The sequence below is a fragment of the Streptopelia decaocto genome, assembly GCF_964273445.1.
Source record: "Streptopelia decaocto genome assembly, chromosome: 1".
Classification (NCBI taxonomy): domain Eukaryota; kingdom Metazoa; phylum Chordata; class Aves; order Columbiformes; family Columbidae; genus Streptopelia; species Streptopelia decaocto.
The window spans coordinates 129,802,531-129,827,865 of record NC_138663.1 but is presented as its reverse complement, the minus strand read 5'-3'; the positions used below and the strand labels follow the sequence as shown (position 1 = coordinate 129,827,865).

The 25,335-nt window shown below is 37.6% G+C and overlaps 1 protein-coding gene across 1 annotated transcript in view; it reads left to right on the top strand.

The window, feature by feature from the left end:
- CADM2 (cell adhesion molecule 2) overlaps positions 1–25,335 on the top strand; it is a gene marked incomplete at its 5' end in the record, with an annotated part of 679,347 nt that overhangs the window by 292,662 nt on the left and 361,350 nt on the right. The gene's annotated exons all lie outside the window — the stretch shown is intronic.

Sequence of the window (25,335 nt, the reverse complement as noted above, 5' to 3'; positions counted from 1 at the left end):
GTTGTATTTTGTGCAGTGTATCGTCTGTACCTTAGTTAATCACATGCCTATGTTGGATAATTGAAATTTGGAGCTCAGTGTAAAATCCTCTGCAAAATATATTTGGAGGAATTTCATTTGGCTATGTCATATTTCCTTTAAAATCCAGTTTCATTTTTGTGTTGATGTTCTAGTTTGGGTTTATGGGTATCTTTGTTTTTTTCTTTTCTGTGATACAAGTACTCTGTTTATAGAGGCTCATTTTTCCTCAGACTGAACTGGTACTCTAATTGGTTCCATAGCTCACATCTAGCAACATCTTTCAAAACTGCAAGAGAAGTTATGGCTATATCTCAAAATATTGCATGCTGGACTTTAATCAAACTGAATTTTAAATACATTAAAAAAAATACGATACACATAGCACCTTAGGCTATTTAACTTTTTAAGTTGTATGGGTAATAATATCTGGAGGAGTTCCAAAAGAAAGAATTCCTTCCTTTTTCCTATGAAGGAATTTTTTCTCATGAGGAGCAATTCTTTTGTTCTTCACTTTCCAAATAACCTTGAAAATTTATAGGCTGATCAAGTGGGACATACTTAGTGAGAGTGTTCAGGGTCAGAAATTGAAAACTCACTTTTTTATAGTATCCCAAGTGTTTATGCGGAAGTTTTGTGTCTTCCTTTATTCCAAGTTACACAAAGCCTTCTGGGTTTCTTTTAACAGAATAACAGTACCAGAGTTTAATCATTTTTATCCTTATGTATAACCAAAGCTTCAAAACCAAAAGAGACTTCTTTTTAAATTAGTTTTATGAAATACCATGACTTGCTTTACTTGTGTGCATGCATAAGTGTGTGTGGCTTCTTCACAGATATCCAAGGGTTAACCTTTTACCAGTGTCATTATCCATTTCCATGGGCATTGTTTATGACAGGCAATAACTGGTTAGGGCCAGTGAAAAGATTAAAAAAGCTCATTGGCATTTGAATAGGTCCACTTGGGCAGTATAGTGGATATACTAAAGAAGCTGGCCAAGCAAGACAACAGCTTTGCCAAATGGGCGGGTGACCAGCTGAAGGATCATCTAGCATTTTGACAAAAGGCATTTTGACAAAACTGATTGCCAGGTTATTTGACAGTAGCTGGACACAGACAGTTTGGGGAGGGCAGAATGATGGATGCAGGTACAGGTGATAAGAGAGCCTCCTGTCTTAGAAGAGGAGCCAGATTCTGTTCAAAGAGGAGGAAAGTGAACATGCTTGGCAATTCTGACCACATATTGCTCTGCAATCGAGAGTAATGAGTGACACCAAGGAAGCACTTACAGACGTTATACGGTTTGACCACATCTGCATATTAGGGCTATGTTAACTACAACTGAGATAAGAAATTCTGAAAATTACTCTCTTTTGCTTCAGCTGAGGCTTAGAAAATATAAGCTACAAACCTAGAGCTCTGATTTATTGATTTATGGTGCTCAGGTAGCTGCAGTATGTGAGTAAACACACAAAATCCAGAAAAGCTATTGCTTTTTTTTTTTTTTTTCTTTTTCCCACTGGTGCAGTGAGGATGTAAAAACTCAAATCTTTGTGGAATCCTTTCCTAAGAAAATTTATTCCTAAAAGCTTTTCTAGAAAACCTAAAGTCAGTGACTGCATCTGATGTCTTTCCATGCTGAGGAAGCTTAGCAACGAATGGAGCCTGTCTGGGATATAGGCATAGCAGTGCAACCTGATTTGATCACAGAAAAGCTTCGCTAGAACCAATGTCAGGCAGAAGTAGAATTAAGCTGCTTGTTTCAACCCTGGAACAGAATGTTCAGAAATGCAAGATTTAAGGCTTGTCGATTCCCAACCTGAGCTGAGTCACTTATTATCCAGTTACACTCAGGGCAGTCCAGCCTCAGAAGGTTTATTGGCGTAGCCCAGCGACATGTTAATGTGGCTAGGCTGCTTCCAGAACAGCACGAATAATTTCCCGCAGCACTGTATAGACTTGCTATTCTGGGACCTCTCTCTTGATCTTCCTTCCGTGCTCTAAATACATAGCTGCTAATTCTTCTACAGCCTTCATTCTGAGGAGGACTGTGACGTGCTACTAATTTAATAATGCACACTGCCTCTTTATAATGTTAAAATTGCTTTGGTCTGCACTTGAAAATTTAAGTAGCTGAAATTAGTTACTGTAACTAGAGACCTGGTGATTTTAAGTGGTTTGGGGTTTGTTCAGGTTGAGGCTGGGGAAGAGAATATGAGGTGCCACTCAGGTTGCATTTTACCAAGCTAGAATTGCAGGTAGTCAGTCTGCTGATAAGAAGCTGAAAATATAAGGATTTAGGATTTTAGCTGTAGAGCCCTGTATTTTTTATTTCTCTGTCTCCCTTTTTTGTCAATTATAAATGTGAATATAATTATGTAATTCACTGGAGTATTGATGTTAAATGCAGTGATGCTCTTCAGTGACAGTGACAAGTGGCAAGGACACTGAAGTGTCTAAATATATATATATATCTTTTGAGCACTATCTGCTCTTGTAGAACTGGAGGGCACTTTTGTTATGTGAACTTGTGTTATAGTTGACACTATATACAGCTAAAGTTCAAGAGGGTTCTGGTCACTGTTGGTTAATGGCCACTGAGTGGTTAATGGCCACATGCTAAAGATAACATTCACATCTCTTAAAAGAAGACATCAGCATATACCTCAAGTACATTTTTAGTTCAAGTTGGGGGATAACACACATATATGAGCTAAGGATCAACATTTTTTGTGAGAAAACTGAGGTTTTCTCCCTTTTTCTTAAGGCTGTTTTAGAGCGCCTGTAACATGTTACCAGCAATGAAATCTTTTGTTAAAAAACATGAATGGAAGAGAGGAATTCTAAATGATGGTGTAGATGTTATTTTGTCTCTGTTATTGATATGCTTTGTGCACTGCACATATAGTAGTATTCAGAACTGAAAAGTGAAGCGAAAGGAAACATATTTCACCTGTGATGAAAATCTGATAAGCTTGGTGTGGCAGATGCACACCCCCATCTCCCCCCTCCCCCTTCTTTCAATATGGAAGGTGCAGGCACATCTCCCTCTTCCTCAACACGTCCTCCCCGACCCCTCTCCTGCAATGCGGGTAACAGCTTTTGTTTGACCCCAGAGCCCGCTGGCCAGGGTCATTAAGAGAGAGAAGGAGGTGGTGCAGAAGCACCAAGCTGCCGAGAAGTTTCTGGGCACCCCACACCCAGAGTGCAGAGAAGCTTCTGAAATGCCCACAGTCAGATCTGACTCGGGTATTTAAACAGGACTGAGGCAAGTGTTTGGCCTGTCCTCTCGGAGCACAGGCCAAAGTGCTGCCACCGAGAGCCTTCCAAGGACTGGGATGCCGTTTGTCTCATCTCCACGTGTGGGTAAGCGATATCCTTATTTCCTTGCCAGATAAGCGAGTGTATTAAATAATTCCTCGCCACTTGGGTGGGTGCTTATTCCGTGCTTAAATATAAGCACGTGTATTTTCTTTAATAATTCCTTGCCAGATTCAGGCAAGCGTGTATTTTTCCTGGAGTCAGGGACAGCTCTGGCATTGTTTTTGGTGAGCCACATGTATGCACACTGTGGATCTCCATTGTTATTATTTGCTGCACCCCAATAATTTCCTCAAAGTTGATATCCGAACCTGTATTTTATGTTACCGGAGTAACCGATTGTATAAACCCCATTTCTAATTGGTTGTTTTTCCGGACTTTCGCAGACAGAATAAAAGCCTGTTTTGGACCTGGTTGTCCGCCTAAAACTAACTTCGGGGTGCCTCTGTGACACTTGGACTGGAAACTTCTGGGTTTCTGTGATGTAGCTGGACAAGAGCCAAAGAAGGATCTTGTTTTGCATTTGTTTTTCCTACTGTTCATAATGCCAACCTCAAAGGCCTTACGAGTATAACTGTGTAAATGGTACAATGTTAATGGTAGAGTGGTAAACCAGGCTTGTGTGTTTGAAAATCACTCACATCTTTTATAGTGGAGATTGCCTGACATATAAGATCACACAAGTTTGAACCAAAGATTTATGGCTGCAATGTATTTGAAAGGACAGTATTTTAAGGAGGAAATGTAATTTTCCCTACTAAATATGGTACCTCTTGCTGTGTGAAAGTTCTCATTTACTTTTCTTCTGTGAACTACACACAGAGAGGTATAGAAAAAGAATTGGAGAGCTTCCTCTGGAGGTGATTGTAGATAGGTCCTTAAACCAAAACCAGGAGAAGGACTCTCGTGATGGTAATTTCCTAGTTAACAGACGGTTTTCAGCAAGCCTGTGTTGTGAATAACATTGAGTAGAAGTAACGATTGTTGAATCTCTGTGGTCGCTTATGTTTCAATCCTGAAAGAGACAGAGTCTATGCCTGGCTTTATTGGACAGCAAAAGAGGCTTGACTCCTTCAAATTTTTTGGGGTCTTCTTCAAGTTACTGCACACCCTCTTGTTCGTTGTATACATGCCCCATGGAGATGGGTTGCTGTCTCAGGCACCTATACCCCTGCATTGCAACTTGACTTGAGTTAGAGTGAGTATTTACATGACAAGGTTGAGATCTGAATGCAAATGTTGCTTTTCACCTGAATTAGTTCCCTGATGTGCAGTCACATGAGTGCTCATACTAATACAAAATAAGTGGTGTTACGGGGCCAGGAAGAAACAGAAGCAGCAACTTCTTTTGAAGAGTTAATTGGGGAAACATTCCTCTAGCATTTCAGCAATCATATTAAAAATAGTTGTTAGTATAGTAATTAGTCTATTGTTAGCATTCCCTTTTTCTCTCCTCTTAAAAGGGCTCTGAAAATATTCATGTCCTGCCATCTGGCAGTCTAGTACCGGTGGTTATCCATAAGCCCTTATTGTCTGCTGTCCAAACCACCACCGCATCTTTCTAAGATGTCTGGCTACTGTCTAATTACTCAACAGCTCTAGTTATCCTCCTTCAGTACCTCCATAAACCCAGCTTCTTATTATAAGCTCCTGTTTTATTTTAGTATCTCCAGACCCTCTCAAAGAGACAAATTGCCTTTCTGTCCTGTTTTCAGCTGGGGTAGATGTGGTTTTCTTCCTAGGAGCTGGTACATGGTATATTTTAGATTCAGTGTGAGATGAATGTTGACAACACACTGATGTTTTAGGTGTTGCTGAGCAGTCAAGGACTTTTCAGCTCCTCGTACTGGCCTGCCAGTGACAAGGTGAGGAGTGCACAAAAGGCTGGGAGGGGGCACAGTCGGGAGAACTGAGCCCAGCTGACCAAAGGGATATTCCATACCATATGACAGAATGCTTAGTGTATAAAGCTGGGGGAAGAAGAAAGAAGTGGGTGATGTTCAGAGTCACAGCATTTGTCTTCCCAAGTAACCATTATGTGTGATGGACCCCGGCTTTGCTTGTGAGCATGGCTTTTGCTTCACCTATTAAACTGTCTTTACTTCAACCAATGAATTTTCTCACTTTAACTCTTCTGATTCTCTCCCCCATCCTACCGGAGAGGAGCAAGTGAGTGGTGGTGGTTAGTTGCTGCTTGGGGTTAAATCATGACACTTTGCTTCTGGTCCTTTCCCTCATCTGCCTTCTGTATGTCTCAGCTCCTCATTATTCAAGTTCACAGTGTTTATTGCCTCAGCCCTTTCCCTCAGCTAACAAGCTGGCATCCATTTACTCCTTAGACACCTTCTACTTCCATTTGCCACATCCAGCACAGCTTGAAGCAGTTTGTTTTGCTATAAATTGGAGTTTATGGTAACATACAATGTATTTGGAAATGTCACAATATTTAAATAACAAACTTCAATACCCATGAATAACAAAAAAAAAAAAAAAAAGCCATAAGTAGTGGTAGCAGGACTCTGTTTCTCTAGTCTTAATGACTTATATAGGTCTGTAACTGAAATCTCTTTAGGTAAACAGAGACCTTTCCTAAATTCAGTGAGTCTTAGATCAAGCCATATGTTTTCAGACAGGCTGTCAGACCACCCACCATCATCCATCTTCATCCTCTATTTATTTTTATTGTGACAACTTCAAATTACATTTTTTCCTATTTTATTCTCAAAACTTGTTTTGCTTTTACAACAATCTCTTCAAATAAAGTCTTTGCAAAGAAACAGATGGTGATCTGATTTTCTGTGCTGTGAATGGACAGCACTTCACAGTTTAGTAAGCAAAGTGAGACCCTTGTGGTATTGAGTGCATTTAGAAGGATAAATCAAGCATCAGAACACAGAGATGGTCCCTTTTCCATTAATCACTAGAACAGCAACTTTATGCTGTTTCTACAAAATGGCTGAATTACATCTTGACAGTCGATGCAAAGAAAGAGGCAGTAATGACATGCCTTTTCCACTGACCACTAATCCATTTTTCACTAAAACTAAGTCTTTAATGAGAAAATTCAAGAACCACTATTAATCTTCTATTTTGTATGTTGGGAGCACAGATCATAAAATAACTTTACCATTGGATAAAACAACTTGTGGAGTACAGTATCTTTAGACATGAATAATTTCTGGTAATTGCTTTATCTCAAATTGCAATTAGGAGAGTGAAGATCCTTCTGATCTTGAAATATAGTTCAGTAATGATACTACTTCTGAAAGTCTGTTCTATAAGAAAATGGTCCAGAGAATGGAGATACTTGATTTTTTTTTTTTTTTTTCTAATTGAATCACTTATTATAGCATGTTCATTCATACAAAATAAACTATATTGCAGGGTTTCTTTCTGTTCTTGTTAACCACCATTACACATCTTAAAGTTATGTATTTTGTAATAATTAGAGCATACCCTTTCTTTTTCTATTCCTATCTGGTTTAGAAGTCACATCAAAGGCAGTTTAGTAAGTAAAATGGAGTTCTTAAATATCTGAAATTTTTAAAAGAAAAATTAAGAGTGTTTATTTAAAGGAAGTATTTAAAGCCGGTTTAAAGTTAGGTACTAGCTTCCATGATGGCGAACGTTAAGTTCAATAACTGCAGGTGATAAAAATACTAATTGTTGTGCACACATAAATTTGATGAGAAGAGTTGTAATAAATATCCCATGCCACCAAGAGCTTATTCAACAACAGCAACTACCTGTTAGTCTTGAAATAACTGTTTCTGCTTTCAAAGTGCTGTATAAATATGAGGTTAGTGCAACAAAGAATTGTGCTTGCTAATCCAGAAGGTGGGGTCCTGTCATTGTGAAGTAAGATTTTGCATTTAGTTTCAGTAAATGTCTCAAAAGGGAAATATTGCAAAATCAGGGCCTATGACTGCACCAATTCAGGCTAATGTAACAATACCTGATGAACACTGTAACAATTACTAGACATGATATTAATACAATATGTTCTCAATTGCTTGTTTCCTTCCTGTTTGCAGACCTTTTGGTTTTATATATGTGGCTTTTTAGTTGTTTCTCAAGACTACTGGAAGGAAATGCATTTTAGTGTAAACTTCAGATTTCTGTGCTTATATGTCCATACCTTATTACTGAGTTTGACTCTTCTGCTGAAGTTGGCTGACAAAAACATATAGTTTGTTGGTTTGGTTTTTTTTCACGATCAGAAATTTTTAAAAGACTCGAACCTTTTGTGCATTTCTAGCTTGACAGTAAAATTACTCTGCTGACCCTCTACCTGAGAATTTGCAGAATAATTCCTCTGATTTAGTTTTAAACTTTGTTTAATTTGGTTTTATTTCCGTAATTATGGACTCTATAGAGTGCTATAAGCGGCTTCCAGAGTTGGCTAAGTGATTATCCAACTTCTAAACATTTAGGTCAAGTGTCTGCTGACAGCTTAGGTGAATAAGAGAACAGACAGGAAGATACAAAAAACTTGGTATTCTATTTCATATTTGTCTATATCATATTAATTGCTCATCCAAATTTGATCACAAGTTGTCTTTGAGGTCTGAAAATTGAAATAAAATTTATTTCAAAAATGTATATACTACAGTACAAGGTACCAATATGAGAACTGTAGTCACAATTAGCATGTGAAGTCACGGCTGTGCTACTGTCTGTATTTTAATGTCTGTTATTTTAATTCATTTTAACAAACACTTAGGAAAGCATATGTCAAATAATACTTAATTTTAATACAAAATCTGGCAAATACAAAGTGGCAACATCATCAACCCTTTATAATATATGGCGTAACTGGTAGTCCCAGGAGAAATATAACAATTTAACGTGCTTAGTATTTTATTCTGACACGAAGATCCACAGGAGTACCATTTAAACTTATGAATGGCAAAAGATGGTAAAAGAGCATGAAGAATGGGTTCTGAGCACTCTTTGGGTTCTGAGCTTTTGTTGTCTAGAAGTATAGTGATACTTGCTATAACATTTTATTTCTTGTCCATATTTTATCATGTCTGGGACAAGAATGATGTAATCAGACTCATTAGTTAGGGCTGATACAATCAACTCAATTTGAAATCAGTAGAACTTCTCAAAGGGTTATATTTAGGTGTGTGTTTATGCACTTTTACTAAGTCCTTAGAAAAAAAGGTGTTGTATGAACATTATCAAAAGAAGGCAGAGAATTTAGTTCATCAAGTAGAAATTTGAGTACATATTTGCTTATTTTATATCATCATATATATATAGACAGGTGGGTATACCCACAGCATAACTTAGTAACTGCATTATGTGTAGAAATAGGGAGAAAATAGAGTATTTTAATGTATCAGTGTTTTTGTATGAAATGTGTTGATATGTTAATGTTTCATGAAACAATATTTCCAAGAGGAAAAGTATTTTAAATTATTTTTGCATTCTTCTGCCTCTACACACTGAGTTATAGTTTTGAATATAATAACAAATTTTCTTGTACTTATTTTGCTGAATATGGAAATATAATTTATAATCTTCTGCCAATTAGCTTTTCTCCTTACTAGTATTTCTGAAGCATTCATTGCTGTTGTAAAATTCTATTAAGATAAGAAAATACAGAGTGTTAGATTTCTTTGCTTAGTTTTTCTTGAGACTATCACACAGTGTTTCTCCCAGTAAGCTTGGAAGAGAGAGAATGTAATTTGTACTTTCCAAAGCTTTTGATTTGAACTGATTGGTATTTTCTTTCAAAAAGCTGAGTAAGTTTTATTACAGTACAAACATGACCTTCAGGAAAAGGTTAAAGATAACTTTAACAAACTACTTTCCCAGCCACTCGAAAAGAATCAGTTAGGAAATGACTGGGCTCAGCTCCTCAGGTAAGTAGCCCTCATTAAATGTCTGTTATTGACATACTAATTATTATCAGACAATTGACAATTGCTGATATTAAATCTGGAACAAGCATACACAATCAACTAATGAAATTGAAATGCTAGAATTAAGGTGCTGCTAGTTGGCTTTTATAGCTAATGAGGAGATTTCTGTAGTCACACAGGTAGTTGCTAGTGGTTTAATGGGGTCCTTTATGGGGTTTATAGTTAGTAAGATCATGTGGTTTAATTATTTCTGGCATCTTAATACAATCTTTGTTCTTTTCACCTTTCACATGAGGAGACCCATTACTTTTCTCCAAGGATCTAGTATGATAGACAAAATGTCAGAAGTAATTAAAACTAATGATGGCCACACACAGAGAAATGTTGGGTAGGAATTCAGTCTATTTTGTGTCGAGAATTCCCCCTGGAAACCTGAAATGAAATGCTTCCCACTCATATTTGGACTCGTTCTCATCAGCCTCTTATTTTCATCAGTTTGATAGTGTTGTGCTTCTTTGGCACCCTGATTTATTGGTTTGCGGGAAAAAGGTCAAACATTTTATGGCCTCACATTGTTTAGTCTGTCTTTATAACTCCCTGGGTAGAATGATTGTTTTGAGATAGGAGTGCCTCCCATTTAAAATCCAGCATCCTGAAATTTGTTGTCATGGCCCTCAGGTCCCTTTGGCAATAAGAACTATGTTTGTCTGTGCTGTGACGTTGATGTGGCTTTTAACCAGAAATTAACATTGTTCAACAACATGAATTGGGATTCTTCACAATTCTGACTCATTGTATGTACTCCAGCAGTTTTGCCTTCATTAAAGTCTTGGCAAATTTTCATAATAGCCATATGAGTAATAAGGTTTTTCCTAATACTGAATAGTTACAACATAGCAGACACTAGGTTTTCTATTCAGAATAGGAAGAAATTAGATATTGTCTTCAATTGGAATATGAACACTCAGCTCCTCTTCGAATTTCCTGAATTTCTTTTGAAATCTTTCAGTGAAATTACTGATTATGTTTCTTAGTGCTGTCTGTAGCTCAGGCTAGTTGTGACTGGGAAGGACAACTAGATTATTAAAAAACTAGCAAAAAAAACCCTCTGAATTGAAAATGCTGTTTTTAGATGTATATGCTGGGCTAAGGCCATTTACACTCAGCCAGGGGCTGCTTTCATTTGCATCTCTGAACTTTTTCCTTTCCTGGTGAGTGACCCCACAGAGGGAAGTATGTCGCCGTGTTTGGTCATGCAGTAGAGAAGAGCTGAAACCAAAGGGTTTGTGATTTAAGCCAAGATTTTCAGAACATCTACTTGTCTGGCAGATGTTTGCTTCAAGCCTGCAACCACAGAGCAAACGAGCAGTGATAGAGCTATGGAGCTGGTGGTGGGAGAATATGGGCAGTGGAAGGGGAAAACTTAGCATGAGAGTTGGACAGTCAGTCACAGTACTGTTCTTAAGCAATCTACAAGGGGTATATGTATCAGCAGCTCTTCTTTTCACACTCGACATGTGGGCAAAGGAGAGGGGTGGTGCAGATAATTATGGAGAGCACCTAATCACACTGATTGGTGGTGCAGATCTGTCTCAATTGAGTTGTTCTCAGCCAGGACAATTCTAACCAACATAGTTCTCACCTTTTAGCTTTGCTTTGGGGAAAGGAAACTAAACAAGGCAAAATATATGCCCCAAAATACTAAGTTCTGCTGATACTCTGAGGTAAAAAGGTTATTCCTCAAACTGTAAGCACTGGATGGTGTAGTTACAGTGATTTGGAATGAATATTAGCAATATGAGCTGCATTCTTCAATGTATAATTGCTTCAGGTTCTTCACTATAAATCTTGTTTCTGTAACTCTTTAGACACAATTAGAAGTGACCCTGTGTGTGATTTATGTAAAAAGACTAGAAACAAGGAATAAGCATGACACTACTTAAATATTGGTTTTAAAAATAATGTTTACTTTAACCCCTGAATCTCCCTTTCCTCAAATTTTCTCAGTGACAAAACTTTAGAAACTCTAAATACAAGGGAAATGGTTGAAAATGTTCTTAATTCCAAACACATGAGAATCCTTGAGTGTATTAATCTATTTCTGTATTTTTTAATTAATTTTATCTCTTCCATATGAGATAATACAAACAATGTTTGGAAGGCAGGGTATTTTGCAGACTGAAATATTACTGACTTGTCTTCTTCCATACTTAGACTTCTTGGTTATAATAAATGTCACTTTCATATAAGACCTACAACAGACCTATTAATAGAAGTCAAGTAAGAATTAAAATGCACCTTCCTTCACCTAGAGCTATCACAGCTCCATCCCTTTTCCACTGTATTAGGAATAAGGCTCATTTATGATGCTGAATCCCTGTGTTTCACACTTGATGAAGCCTTGCTTCAGGATAAATCTTGTGGCATTCTGCTTTGTCTTTCTTAAACAAAATGCTGTTAATAAACTAATTACACATAGACTGCATGGCATTGCTAGCAATCTACCATATATATCTACTTGTAGGTTTAACTGATGGTACTTTTAATTTTGCTTATCAGATCTAACTTCTTTACCTGCCTTTTTGACAGCTATGACTCAAGTGGAAATTGATTCTAGCTTTTTAAGATCACTTTGTCATTAGACTTGCTATATTGAAAAGCCACTGATAAAAGATGCTGATGAATGAGGTGCAAGGATTAAAACTATGTCCTGTTTGTGTGTGTATGTGAGGCAATAGATCTGCAAGATTGAGTTCATTTTCTCCTTGCTATTGTTAATGCTGTTCTGGAAGATGAAAATAGAACCTGCTTCTTTTCCAGTATTTTTTTCAATCGGTGTATTTCCATTTGCGAGGTTGTTCACCAGTGCTAAAACTGCATGCCCTATTTTTTGGGGGGGCAAAAAAGGAGAATTTTTTTGAAAGGGAATATTTGTATCCATAGAGTACTCTAAGAGACATGTAAGAGAAAAGACAGGAAGAGGACATGAAATTTTGTATCCAACATGCTGGCAAAGCAACTAGCTTGCACCAAAAAAAAAAAAAAAAAAAAAAAAAAAAGTTCACCTTTCACTGGAAAATATACAAAAAAGTTAAGCATTACTGACAGCCCAAATAACAACTCCTGTCTTCACCTAAGCGCAACTCTCAGCTAGTGTTGGTTCATTCTTCTTCTGTTTAGTCATCTAAAATCTAGCTTGCTTTGCCTTCAAGTAACTCTTTTGCCTGAAGAATGGGTTGCGGGATGTGGTTGAGTTCAGACCTTGAAAAGAAAACATAATTGCTCAATTAGACTCTCCAGGAGAGCTTCATTTGTTGTAGTCAATTATATTGGTCACTGGCTACCATTAAGAAAGGAAAAGGGAATGAAAAGGGAAGAAACAAGGGATCACACATCCTTAACAAGTCAGATTAAACCAGCCAGAAAGGTTCATGGTGTCATAAACATTGCAGAGAGTGAAAAAAGACTTTGATAGCTGATAACTTAATTATCTGCCACTATCAGTTTGGAAGGGCTTTTAAACATGTCCAAAGTGTCTACCAAAATTTTCAGCAGGAGTGACAGCAGATTTTTAAGTAAGGATAAAAATGCAGCAGTCTTCCTGGAATAAGACTCTGACAGACTATGATGAATTACCTTATTATAGTTGTTCGCATGACAAATGTACTTGATCAGTGTTTCTTCTTGGGAATAGTTGAGCTTATCCAGAGGCAAAAGTTGAAAGGAAATGAAAGCTAACTAGTAATCCAAAGTGGAATACATCAGAATTTCTAGCAACAGAAGCAGAGAAACCTAATCAATTATTGTGTATATCAATAAAAAACCACTTCTTATGTCCCCCGTAGTATGACTTCTTCCTTTATCTATTTAATATTATTGATAGGAAATTCAAATATACATATGCTTTTAATCGACTCAGTTGACATCAAGAGGCCTACTTAATGCATAATGCTTTATAAACAGCAAGATTTAGCCTTTTGCCATGTTGCAGGACCACAGCACTAACTTAGAGTACCTACCTTGAGCACAGAGAGTGACAGAGAAATTGCCATGGGCCACACCTGCCTGTAAATCACGACTGACTTTGCTGCCCAGCTTTCCAAATGAACTTTGCAGCCATGACAGTGCTGGTTACAAAGCCAGTTTGTGAGAATGTACTGGGTTCAGGTGCCCAGGGGCTGCCAGAGGCTGCAGGGGCCTCTGTGAGGAGTGGCTGGGGCTGCCTCGTACTAAGCACAGCTGGTTCCAGCAGCTCCAACCCACCTACTGCAGGTCATGGCTGAGCCCCGCAGCCACCGTGGCAGCGCCCTGGCTGGAGTTTGTGTAAGGAAAGGCAAAATATTAGAAGGAAAAGTCTGAGCTCCAAGGGGAGAGGAGGTGACCCAGGCACTGGAGCAGGGGCTCCCCTGCAGCCCCTGGAGAGGCCATGGTGGAGCCGGTGTCCACACTGTACCCATGGAGGACCCCACACTGGTGAGGGGGAAAAGAGCGCGGAGGATGGAGTGGCAGAGAGGAGCTGGTGTGGACTGAGCAAAATCCCCATTCCACCCTTGCCCCACCACTCAGTTGCTGGGGGAGGCAGAGGAGTTGGGAATAAAGAAGTGAACGTCTTTCAGCTTTTGTCTTTGTTTCTCACCATCCAACTCTGTTTTAAGTGGCAATACATTAAATTAATTTTCCCCAAGTCAAGTCTGTTTCACCCGTGGCAACAAAAAAATTAGCATTCTCATCTTATTTCCCTTCCCCTTTCCTGTTGAGAAAGGGCAGTGAGAGCAGCTGGTTGGGGATCTGGCAGCCAGCTAAAGTCAACCCACCACAGATTCTTTCGCTTCTTTTATTTTTCTTGATATAGCATCTCAACGCAGGCCTGTACCTAGCACACCCATATTTCCTCTCTTTTTTTTTTTTTTTAAGTATTTGCAAATACAATAAACTGAAGTTATAAGTGTCAAATAACATTCAGAATTTTTAGCTACCATTTATCAAAGTCACTTATTTCAGTTTTGTAAAATATGAGAAGTGAGACAATAATTATAACTATTTTAATTTCTACATTATTTCAAAAGAAACTCATGACATAATATCTAATACACAAGGTGTTACAAAAAGATGGAAACAGTTTCAAAACAGTAGTGATTTCAAATTGGGTCCATCATTTTGAAACACACTGTATAATTATTTAGCCAGCGTATCAGAGCTATCCTAACCTGTAATTCTCTGATATGCCCACCTTACAATTTGAGCAGAAAAATAATGGAAATCCCACTCCAGAGTTCAGAGTAAACAAATGAGCTTTTGATTACTGATATGTCTAAACACATAACTTAGGTTGTTTCCCCAAATTGAAATTGAGAGTCTACATCTGCCCCTTCTGGCTTTGAGAGACAAGGCTACAAGCCTGTCTGTCAGGACACAAAATCTATGTAACAGAACAAAAGTGAAATTGGAACAGAGAAAAATCTCAATAGTTTTGGACAAATTAGATGTTTTGGTTCATCCTAGCACTTTAAAACAAAACAAAACACAACAAAACAACAACTTGATATATCATGTTTAAATACTCTCAACTGTATTTTGTGTGTGTTTAGTCCTTAAGCAATGTATATATTGTTCTGATTTCTACTAAGGATTCTTACAAGACTGCGTCATAGTATGTTGATTAGTACACTTGTGAAGTATTGTTCTAAGTAATGGAAATTAGGCTGAAGTCAAATTTTAGGTACAAACGATGTTTTTGTGATTCATATATCAAAGTTATTTTGGGTTTTTTTAACGTATTTTTACTTTTCTTCTGATTTAATCATTGGCAATGGTTTTCCAGTCAGTAGTGTGACTTAAGGACATTTTCTATGTTTCTAGTTACATATAATTATTATTTTGTTTCAAGGCATGATTTGAAAATCAACTATGCATGCAGAAAAGCTTGTGCTGTTGTTTATATTGGCTTTAGAGGACAAATAAGTACAGCTGCATCTGAGCTTTCAAAACTTGTCAAAAAATAATTTTCTAAAGAAGAATTGCTTCTCAGTGCTTAAATTTAAATTGCGGAAAATAAGATTTTGTTCTTGCATGTGTTTTGTTATACTGTGTTCATGAAGTACTCAGCATAGTTTAATCATCTTGATCACATCAAAAAGAAAACAGTTAACAGAATATGTAGTCAGCTATTTTGGGAGTAATATTACCAATATAACACATTTTTTTCTCGTTGTTTTCTTTGAATTTTTCTGGTGTTTCTGTGATTTAGAGAACAGGAATAGGCCTGTATTTTCATCAAAAACATATTTTATTGTCCCCATAAGTATCTCTCCAGACCTAGTACAAATATAATATATCTGAAAAAAATTAGCACCTGGATGGGTTTGTTGGTAGTTCTTTAGCTCGAACTCTTTAGGTTTTGTGTTTGAAAACCAGTATACCTAGTCATATCAAGTTAGCAGGCAGCAAAGCCTGAGAAGTTGTGCTAGAGGCAGCAACACAGTTAACATGCTGCAGCTATTTTTTCACAAAGTAGTAAGCTATATTTTTACTAAGTTAGCTGGATTACTGGAAGAGCCTCTACACAACAATAAGGAACTCTGTGAGGACTTAAGTAGGGCATGTTTACTAAAGGAGGTGCACAAAGACACAAACCGCATTTGTTCTTTGTCTTCACCGTAGGGAGGTGCAAGCCAGATATGTGGAGTAGATTCACTCTGCCAATGGCAACAGAGCTGCAGAAGTAGGATTGTATGTTCCTCGTTCCCTATGTACATTTATAATGCACCCTATATAGACATTGTGCGTTGTATTTCTGGAGAATTAAAAAAAAAGTATATTTCTCTCTACAGGACTCAAGCCTGATTGTCCCTTGTCCAAATAAACACACTCCTAAAGACCTATTGATCAGTTTCTTTAAACTTACTCAATGTATTTTATCTTACTGCTTTTGCTCTTAATATAGCTAGCTCTGAGAAGCAAGAAGTGTTTTTTACATTCTTCTATTAGAAATGCACAGTTATATCTCTACTGATAACTTACATAATCATAATAATTAAAAAAATCTATCTGAATATAAAGGTGTTCTGTAGTCTTTATACCAATCCTTGATTAGTGTTCTTATTTGACAAATGTACATCTGAACAATATTTCAAGTGAAAAATTGAATTGAAGTCAAGTGGGGGGTTGTTTGAAGTAACTGAGGATGAAGGTGCTGGACCTGACTGAGACAGCACTTTATCCTGTTTGGGACTGATTTAATGTCTTAATTGTTTTTGCATATTATTTGGGTTGATGAATGCTATAGATATTATAATGAGACTAAATAATTGTCAGTATCCTGTGAGTCTCCTATGCCTTTTTTTTCTTGAAGGCTTTTCTAATTTATACATTTTGTTCCTTATTTTACTTCTTGAATATTTTGCTGCCTCTTTATGAGTCTTAATTTAATTTCTTTCTTTATAAAATAACAAAATGTAAAATATCCAGTAAAGACCAAATGCATACATTGAAAAGAAACTAAAATTGTAAAAGTTTGAGTGGGATTTGATTTTTTTACTGTGTCTTGTTGTGCAGAATTATCTATTTTGTATTTTTTTCAGATAGCTTATTGTTGTGCATAGCAGAGGTTCAGTCAAATGGTACTTCTGTCAAAATTTTGACAAAGCAGTTAAACAGAAGAGTGAATAAAATGGCAAATTAATTGAACGGATAGACTTGGGTCTAATGTTTCTTTATCTGTCATTTGCTTGTTTTGTTCTGCTTAATTTAGCTGCTTTTCAGCTCATAAACTTCAAAGTCAACCCAAAGTTGAGCTCAAGGAGGATTCATATGATATAGGCAGGCCTGATTAGCCCAAGAACTGTGAGCAAGTGTCGTATCTATGCAGTCTGCACAACTGTGGTGAGGATGTAAATGTTTATTTTTTGTCTTCTGGGTTTGAACTCAAAGGATTAATCTATAGTGAGAAATTTAGAAGCAGGTTGCTAACATTCAGTATATAAAATCACCAGTTTTCAGATCTTAAATAAGGCATCTGTCTGAAGGGAAGGTAATTTAGAGTAGCTTGTGATTTATAGTAGTTTGACTCATCACTAGTGATCATAACTAAAAACGATGTTTTGTTTCATTACTGTGGAATATTTTATAATGTTTTTTCCCAAATGGGTTTTAAGAATAACAGATCTGCTTATTCAAGACTACTAATTTATACTGTTGCATGCCATAAGCACTGGTCTTGATTGATAACTGGTCAGATATTTATTGAACTCAGCTTATTCCTGGATGGTAGATCATAAAACCTTTATCTCCCAATTTATATCTGAGTTGTAAAACTCTGATCTCTTTAAATCATATGGAAATAAACTCTAAACCTTTATAGGCATCTGCAGTGATGTTATTTCTTCATGCCATTTGCTGCATCTTCAGTCTACATTCCACAGAATTCTTCCTCGGTCTAGTTTTGTTTGCTTCCTTTGACTGTGTAAAATCAGAGGATGTCAGTGCCATTTTGCTATCCCACACTAAAGCACTTTCCTTACTAGTTATTACATCTAAATTGCTTGTTGGTCACCAACATCTGCTTCTCAGTTTCTCATCCAAAAATACAGGGTATAATACTCTATCTGATGCCTTATTTATATTTTTCTTTCTATAAAATGTGTTCTGGCTACTAAGAACTGCAGGTGGTTTTGTATCTCAGATCTAAGCATTATATCCCCGTATACACTCTTAGAGTCTGTTTCTTTTTTTGCAAGCACCATTTTAAAATTTCTCTCATGCAACATGAAAGGGACGGTCCTGATGGTTGCAATTGTGACAGTCATTAATAAAACTAGAATAATACACATAAATCTCAAGACAAACACATTTTTGATTCTGCAGTTTGATAGGAAGAGTAGAAAAGGAAGGGTAGAAGGATACGACAGAAACATTATTTATCTGGAGCTGCTGTACTTTGTGTCTTAGATGAACGGTATGACTGCTGTTTGAATAGGGAAGATGCATAGAACTGTGATGACACTTGTAGTAGCAGGACATCCAGGCAACAAAGTCTTCCTTTTTCAGAACCTGCTTTGCACACTCAGATGGGAGCCCAGCATGGAAGTTCCCTTTGCTGTTCCCTGTAAGGAGGGGTCACTGAGAGCACTGTCTGGAGACTCACAAGCATTGGCAGCTCTGGCTCAGAAAGATATTGGCCCAGTGTTAACATGTCAATATTGGGGGTATTGCCATGGAGGTTTTGATGTGTTGGAAGGCTGCTGGTGTGCTGAGAAGCTTGGTGGAGCATGGCTATTGCTGGTAATTATATTCTAGAAAGAATGAATAGGGTATGAATAGCATTTCTCTTTGTATCTTGTAGATTAACTGCTAATAAAGTCAAGCAGTTTGAAAACATCTACTGTGCCAGGATTTTTTTTTTTTTAAATATAGGTTTATTTATTTGGAAAGAACAAGGAAATCTTTGCTTCTTGATCATTATGAGCATTAGTGGACTTGATATGATGAATTTAAAGAGTTACTAGTAGTTGAGGGTGCCAAAATATGATGACAGAAGATTACATCCGTATATTCCAGCAATGGCTGTTTTGCACAATTGTTGTCATTTTTTCTGAGTTTATTTCAGTCATGAAAGAGAATTAAGTAGTTTAGATTTTTTTTTTAGTCTTGAAATACTTGTAGATTATAGCACTTTTTAAGCCCTCTTCATAGTATTTAGCAACCTCAAAATAAACCACATTGACATTTAAAAATCTAACTACTTGCTTGTTTAAAAAAAAAAAATAGTTTATATTCTTGATGGAATATTCTATAACTCTTCTAGCATAATAAGAACCTTATTGAAAGTTATATGGGTGAAACCAAACAGCTTTCCTCTAGAATAAAATCACAGAATCAAATGGCTAGAAAACATTTACCACTGGGAAAATTTCCTCTTTTTTTTTTTTCTCCTTCATTTTTTTCCCCAAAGACCAGCTGAATTCCCTGATATCCTAGTCACATTTTTCAAGGAAAATCTACAAAAAATAGCCATAGACAAGAAATTTTCCTAGGTTTAGTTCCTAAGTATCCTGGGAGCTAAATACTTACTCCTTTAGTGGTCACTAAAAAATCACAAACTTGACAGAGGGAGCAGGAAAATAAGTGGTTTTAAAGAATGCTCTGTTACACAGGTTTTCATGACAGAAGAGTAGAAAAGTTAGCTTTCCTGTCCCCTGTCCCACAGCTGTTCACTGAGAAAATCAGTTAGATCACCTAATGGATAAACAGAATTAGGTTAAAGGGAAGGTTGTGTTGCTCTGCCAGCAATGCTAGTTTCCTTTCCCCACTGAGAGTTATCACATTCTCTGTTGTGCCGTTTCAAGCATTCCTATTACCAGAAATTAGCCCAGATCTGTCTAAATGATCCAGTTTAAAAAGAAAACAGTAAATGGTTTTTAAGTGATTGAAGTCTAGAGTGGGAAATGTCACCAAGTAGTTTTGGGTCAGTGCATAGCCACTTAAACAGAACGTGAAGAAACTACAGCTTTTGTGGGGAGAAAGAAATAAGCAGATACACTATTGCCAGCATTGAAAGAAATTGTTGCCAGCCTGTGCTGGCTGGTTATGTTGGTGATTCTGGGCCAGGACCACAGAAGCGCCACGGTGGCCGACAGCCTGGGTGCTCTTGCCCAGCCTCCCCTCTGATCTGAAACCAGCATTACTGCCTGAATCCTTCACCGAGGCTGAGCCTCGAATCCTGTGTTCAGTTTTGGGCTCGTCACTACAGAAATGACACTGAGGTGCTGGAGAGACCTCAGAGAAGGGCAATGAGGCTGGTGATGGGTTGGGAACACAAGTCTGATGAGGAGTGGCTGAGAAAGCTGGGGTTGTTTAGCCTGGAGAAAAGGAGGCTGAGGGGAGACCTTATTACTGTCTACAACTACCTGAAAGGATGTTGTAGCATGGAGGGTGTTGACCTCTTCTCCCAAGCAGCAATTGACAGGATGAGAGGAAATGGCCTCAAGTTGCACCTGGGAAGGTTTAGATTGGATATTAGGAAAAATTATTCACAGGCATTGGAACAGGCTGCTCAGGGAAGTGGTTGAGTCGCCATCCCTGGAGGTGTTTAAAAGACTCATAGATAAGGTTCTTAGGGACTTGGTTTAGTTACAGTGTTAGGTTAATGGTTGGACTCAACGATCTTGTGGGTGTTTTCCAACCCAAACGATTCTATGATTTTGAAATCCCATGGCACCATTCAGGTCCAATGACGAGGAGAACAGTGAACCCTCTGCTCCCCTCTTTTTGTTGGACTGTTGTTTTTCTAAGTAAAATCCCTAATAACTTCATTTTGACTTGGAACAAGGCCCGATTGATATAGGAGCCCTTTTTCCCAGCCCAGGGTAATGGGGCAGGAGGAGACTGAACCACCCCTCTCCTCAGCCATATGGCGGCGGTGGGAAAGGTGGGCACTAGGCCCCAGGGTTGAAGCTGTGCTGGGGCTATGCACGCAGCAGCCATTGCCCCAGGCCTTGGGGGTTGTCAGGGTGAGCCCAAGCCAGTCGGTGAGGCCAGGGCCTCAGAGAACAGAGGGATCCCTCTCAGGGTTTGCGAGTGAGGGAGCAGGACAGGGTGGTAAGGCCTGCTTAGGCATCTTCCCTTGCTTCCCCCACACACACCATGCCAGGAGGATGCAGCCTGAGAAGGGTGTGAAAATGGTCAACAGGGAAAAAGGAGCACTCATGAGGCTGGTGTGGTGGTGTAGCCGGCAGTCGGAGGGATGGTGCTGGACGTGCTCCAGCTGCAGCGCAAACTGGAAATAAAATGGTACTGGATTGTGGATGATGTAGAAGAACATAAATGGTGATGGGGTAAACCCATCTAGGCAGCTCATCCAATGCAACAAAAAACTGTGTTAGTTTGTCAGGTGAGCAAATTGCTAACATTTGCTGATCATGTCAGCAATGATACCTAATCAGGCCCTCAGGAGCAAGAGGTGCAGTTTGTAATGGCTGAAAGTTCAGACTGTGATCATGTTATCCTCTGTCGTCTTGTGCACATTGCACGTTGTTACTCACTGTTATCTAGCCCCAGGGACAAGGGCAGAGTTTATTAAATGTATATTAAAATTTTGATTATGTCAAAAGTAGAGTTTATGAAGGATATATGTTCAAACAGTTCTTAAAATGTGTTTCACAGAGGTGAGGGATGCATTGGATGCATTAGATTGAGGGATGTATTGGACTTAAATGACAGAATGGGTGACGGGACTGCCATTGGTGGCCTGTGCAGGACAAGGCAGTGAACTGCCCTGTACCTGTACCAGCTGGCTCTGAAAATGGAGTAAACACCACATTGCTTGTGAAAACTTCAGCCAGTCGGGTAGTCTATAGTGCACCTGCTCAGACATGCTGAAGAAAATGTGGCAGCCACTAGTGGCAAGAGACAAGTGGAGAGGCTCCTGGTGAGACATTCCAAGTAGACACCCTGGAGGATGCACTTGGAGACACAAGGGAGATATTTCAGGGTTATACAAGATACTCCCAGGTTATATGAGGGAGAACCCAAAAGTTTCAAGAAGAAACTGAAGGAGCCATCCAGGGGACTAGCAGTCCTACTGCTGGGCTGCACAAATCAAGCGTAGCTGGAGCCTCTATGCTGACCCACTTGCCTTTCCTCCCAGACTGTGCTGTCTCTCCTGTAGGACATGGTGGTCATCTAATTTAGAAAACTGCACACATATCTGTGATTAAAGTGTTTTTGTATTTGAGTTCATTTAGTCTCCACACTATCAGTGTCGTCTTACACCATGTCAGTGCATGTTTGAATAAGAGGTAGTAATAATTTGTCATGGTAGTTAAGGACACTTCTGTCATATGCTTTTGGATGGGAAAGTATTAAAAGCCTTCAGATTAAGCAGTTTGTCAACATTAGGTACCTCCTGTGATAAATGGTAGCTTCTTAAAGCATACTGGATACCTTTAAGTAGGCAGAGATGCTACATAATGGGGAAGGAGAGAGGTGAACTGAAAATTACCAGCAGCAACGCAGTCATAGATGAACAGGATTTCATAGAATCAGTGAAGTTAGTTTAAATGGAGGGGTAATGACAATGGGAATAAAAATAAAAATGTCGAAGTAGCTTTTGTAACAGACGACGATAGACCTAAAGGAAGAAAGATTGTAGTGGTGGATTTCAAATTATCTATAAGCATTTGCATCTTGAAGACATACCTAAGGTGGCTGTTTATGTGTTAATTCTTGCTGTGTTGCTCATGAGATGTTGAACTAAATTCAAATCTTGGCAGGATTTCATGCAAGTTGCTGCAAACTAATAAATGTAATGGCAAGTAAGAATTTGTTGATGTTTTCCAATGCCCCTCACCCTCAAATGTAGATTCTAGCACAGTGAGTCCCGGCGGTTTATGCTTACAGCTCTAAATTAAGGGATACTTTGTGTTATCTTTCCATAAGGTGAAAAAGTGAACAATTTTGTAGTTTTGTTTAGGGCCCAGTAATCCACACAAGCATTGAACAGTTTGTAGCAACAAGGTTTCAGTTGTCCAAGGAATCCATATATTCCACAGCTCAAGCAGTTGAAATAACTTTTACTTGTTCTTTTGCTGCCATCATTAAAGTTATTTTACTTAAAAGAATGTGTACCATGTAAAGGGTATATGGTTTGTGAACATTCATATTTCCTAGTTTATACACTTTATAGCCATTGCTTCTTCAGATATTTTTTGAGCTTCAAGACACTTTATACTGTTTACAATATGTCGTGGTACATTTGTCATTATTGGCTGGCTATTGGAAAAGAAGGTAGAAGACAAAATAGACACTAAAGCATTTTTTTAGTAACATTAGACCCAAAAAAAAAACCAAAACCAAACAAACCAAAAAACAAACCCACAAAAAATCAGTGTAGAGGAGTATAAAATCTGCCTTTGAGTTTATACCTTCCAAGAAAAATTGTATGCACTTGTTTATTTGTACAAGTGGTGTTACATGCACACTGATAAAGTTAGAAAGATGATAATAACGTGAATCATGCTAATATATATATATAAACATGGATGTTGGATTTTTCTTGCCAGATTTGGCTTTTGATCTTACTTGACTGATAAGGTTCACTTTATAGTCATCCAAGGAGAGGAAATGACAAGGCTGTGGTAGAAGATGCTGTCAAATCTCTTGGATTGTATTAATACTAATTTTATAGCTTGCCTACCTATCTTTTGGTTGGATGTAGTTCTTTTTTCTTTAATTTGCAAAATGTATTATTTGAATAATGCTATGTATTAATCTTAATTTCTTTTTTTTGTGTGTGTGTTCTAGGTAAGAGAATATCAGGTTTCTCACTATAATCAGACAACATCAAGGTAACAGATTTCAGGTATCTGAAGCCTATGATGAGACTATAATTGCGTGTGAATGTATGTGGATTCTCTTGCATATGCAAATGTTTGAATCAGTAATAGATTTTATTTCCAACAGAAAAGTATCCATATTTAGCAAATCTTTAGCAAACCTTCAAAATCCAATAGAAAGAATTATGTTCTGTGCTACAGTCTCATTACATTATGTTCTACTTCTGTGAAAATCACTTAATTCTTTTGTTAGGATACTGGATATATTTTGTATGATGTCTATATGTTTGCAAAGTAAGACTAAGACAACAATATGATAACTTTGTGAAGTGAGTAAAAATAAAGTGGACAAGAAAAAAAGTGTATTGCAAATAGTAAAAAAAAAAAAAAAAAAAAAAAAAAAAAATTGAGATGCGTATGTAATCTACAATATTAAAGATTAAATTTGAAAGATTCTGAAATACCAGTATGCCAGGAGGACACATTGTACTCACTTCTGCCTGTAGATAGCATATGTAGGCCAACATTTTGCTAAAAAAATTAGATTGGTGAAGCTTGCAATGCTGTGTGGACTAATGTGCTCAAGCATCCAAAATATTTACATTACAAACCCACAAACAAGCAAACAGTTAGAAAAATAAATTGCCATATTCTTTCTTATATTTTCTTTCTTGTATTTCCTTCTACATCTTTTGTGTCAGTCAAGATTTATGGATATGAGTCCTGTAAGAATCTTGTATTTTGAAGAGACAGCTGAACCTTATTTATCAACCTGGTTATTGAAATAAAATACAATGGGTACCCTGTGATGAAGATGTCAGCAGTAGTTTCAGCTAAGATTCAGTACTAGAATATCTGTCACCTGCAGCTTTCAAAGATTTTTCTGGAAAAAATAATTAAAATTGATACCTATTTTTCCCCTCACAAATAGTGTGTAGTTTTGCAGTCCTTGAGATGGTACTTCTCCAGCAAGAGTCATGTGTAGCATGTTGAAAACAATTAGAACATTTATAGAAGCTTTTCCTTCATTGATTGCATCCTATCTTTAAAATACAACTTAAAAAAAATGCTAGTCCTGGTATATCCTTTATGAGGTTGTATTCACATTTCAGCAACTCAGATTTTTGTTGCCAGTATCATCTGGGCTGTTGGATACTGGGATATATAAAATCTTACAGCTATACAAAGGCAAGTAAACAGCATAAATCCTTCACTGCTAGACATAGTGTTGTAATGGATCTAAATGGCTTTTTAAAGGTAGGGTTTGGAGAAATGTCCAGATATTTCAAGATTGTTTAGCTAAGGTAGAAATCACACAAAGTTCTTTCATGAAAAACATTGGGATGGGTGTGTCTTTCACTGTCCAGCTGCATTTTTAAAGCCTTGGCAGTGCCATTAGATCACAATAAGATTGATAGTTATTTGATATAACAACATCTGTTCCAACTTCCAGCAGATGCTCTTACTTTAAATGTAGTATGCTATTTGTTTTAATCTTGGAGCATGTTACCTGTAGCAAATGAATGGTGGTGAAGTTGCAGTGCAGGCTTTGAAATGATGTATTGTGTATCTTTGGTCAAATTGATGTCTGTAGGTTGTTCAGAACATCATTAACTTTAATAAGGATGGCAGTTGGAACAGTTTCTGATTTATTTCACAAACTGGCATATGGAATTCTTTTGACTGTAGGGCAATTTGGGTTTGTTTTGGTTTTTTTTTTATTATTTTTTTTTCCCACTCTTCCCCCCACACACACACCTTTTCTCCCTTCCATGATTCTCTGCCCCAGTAG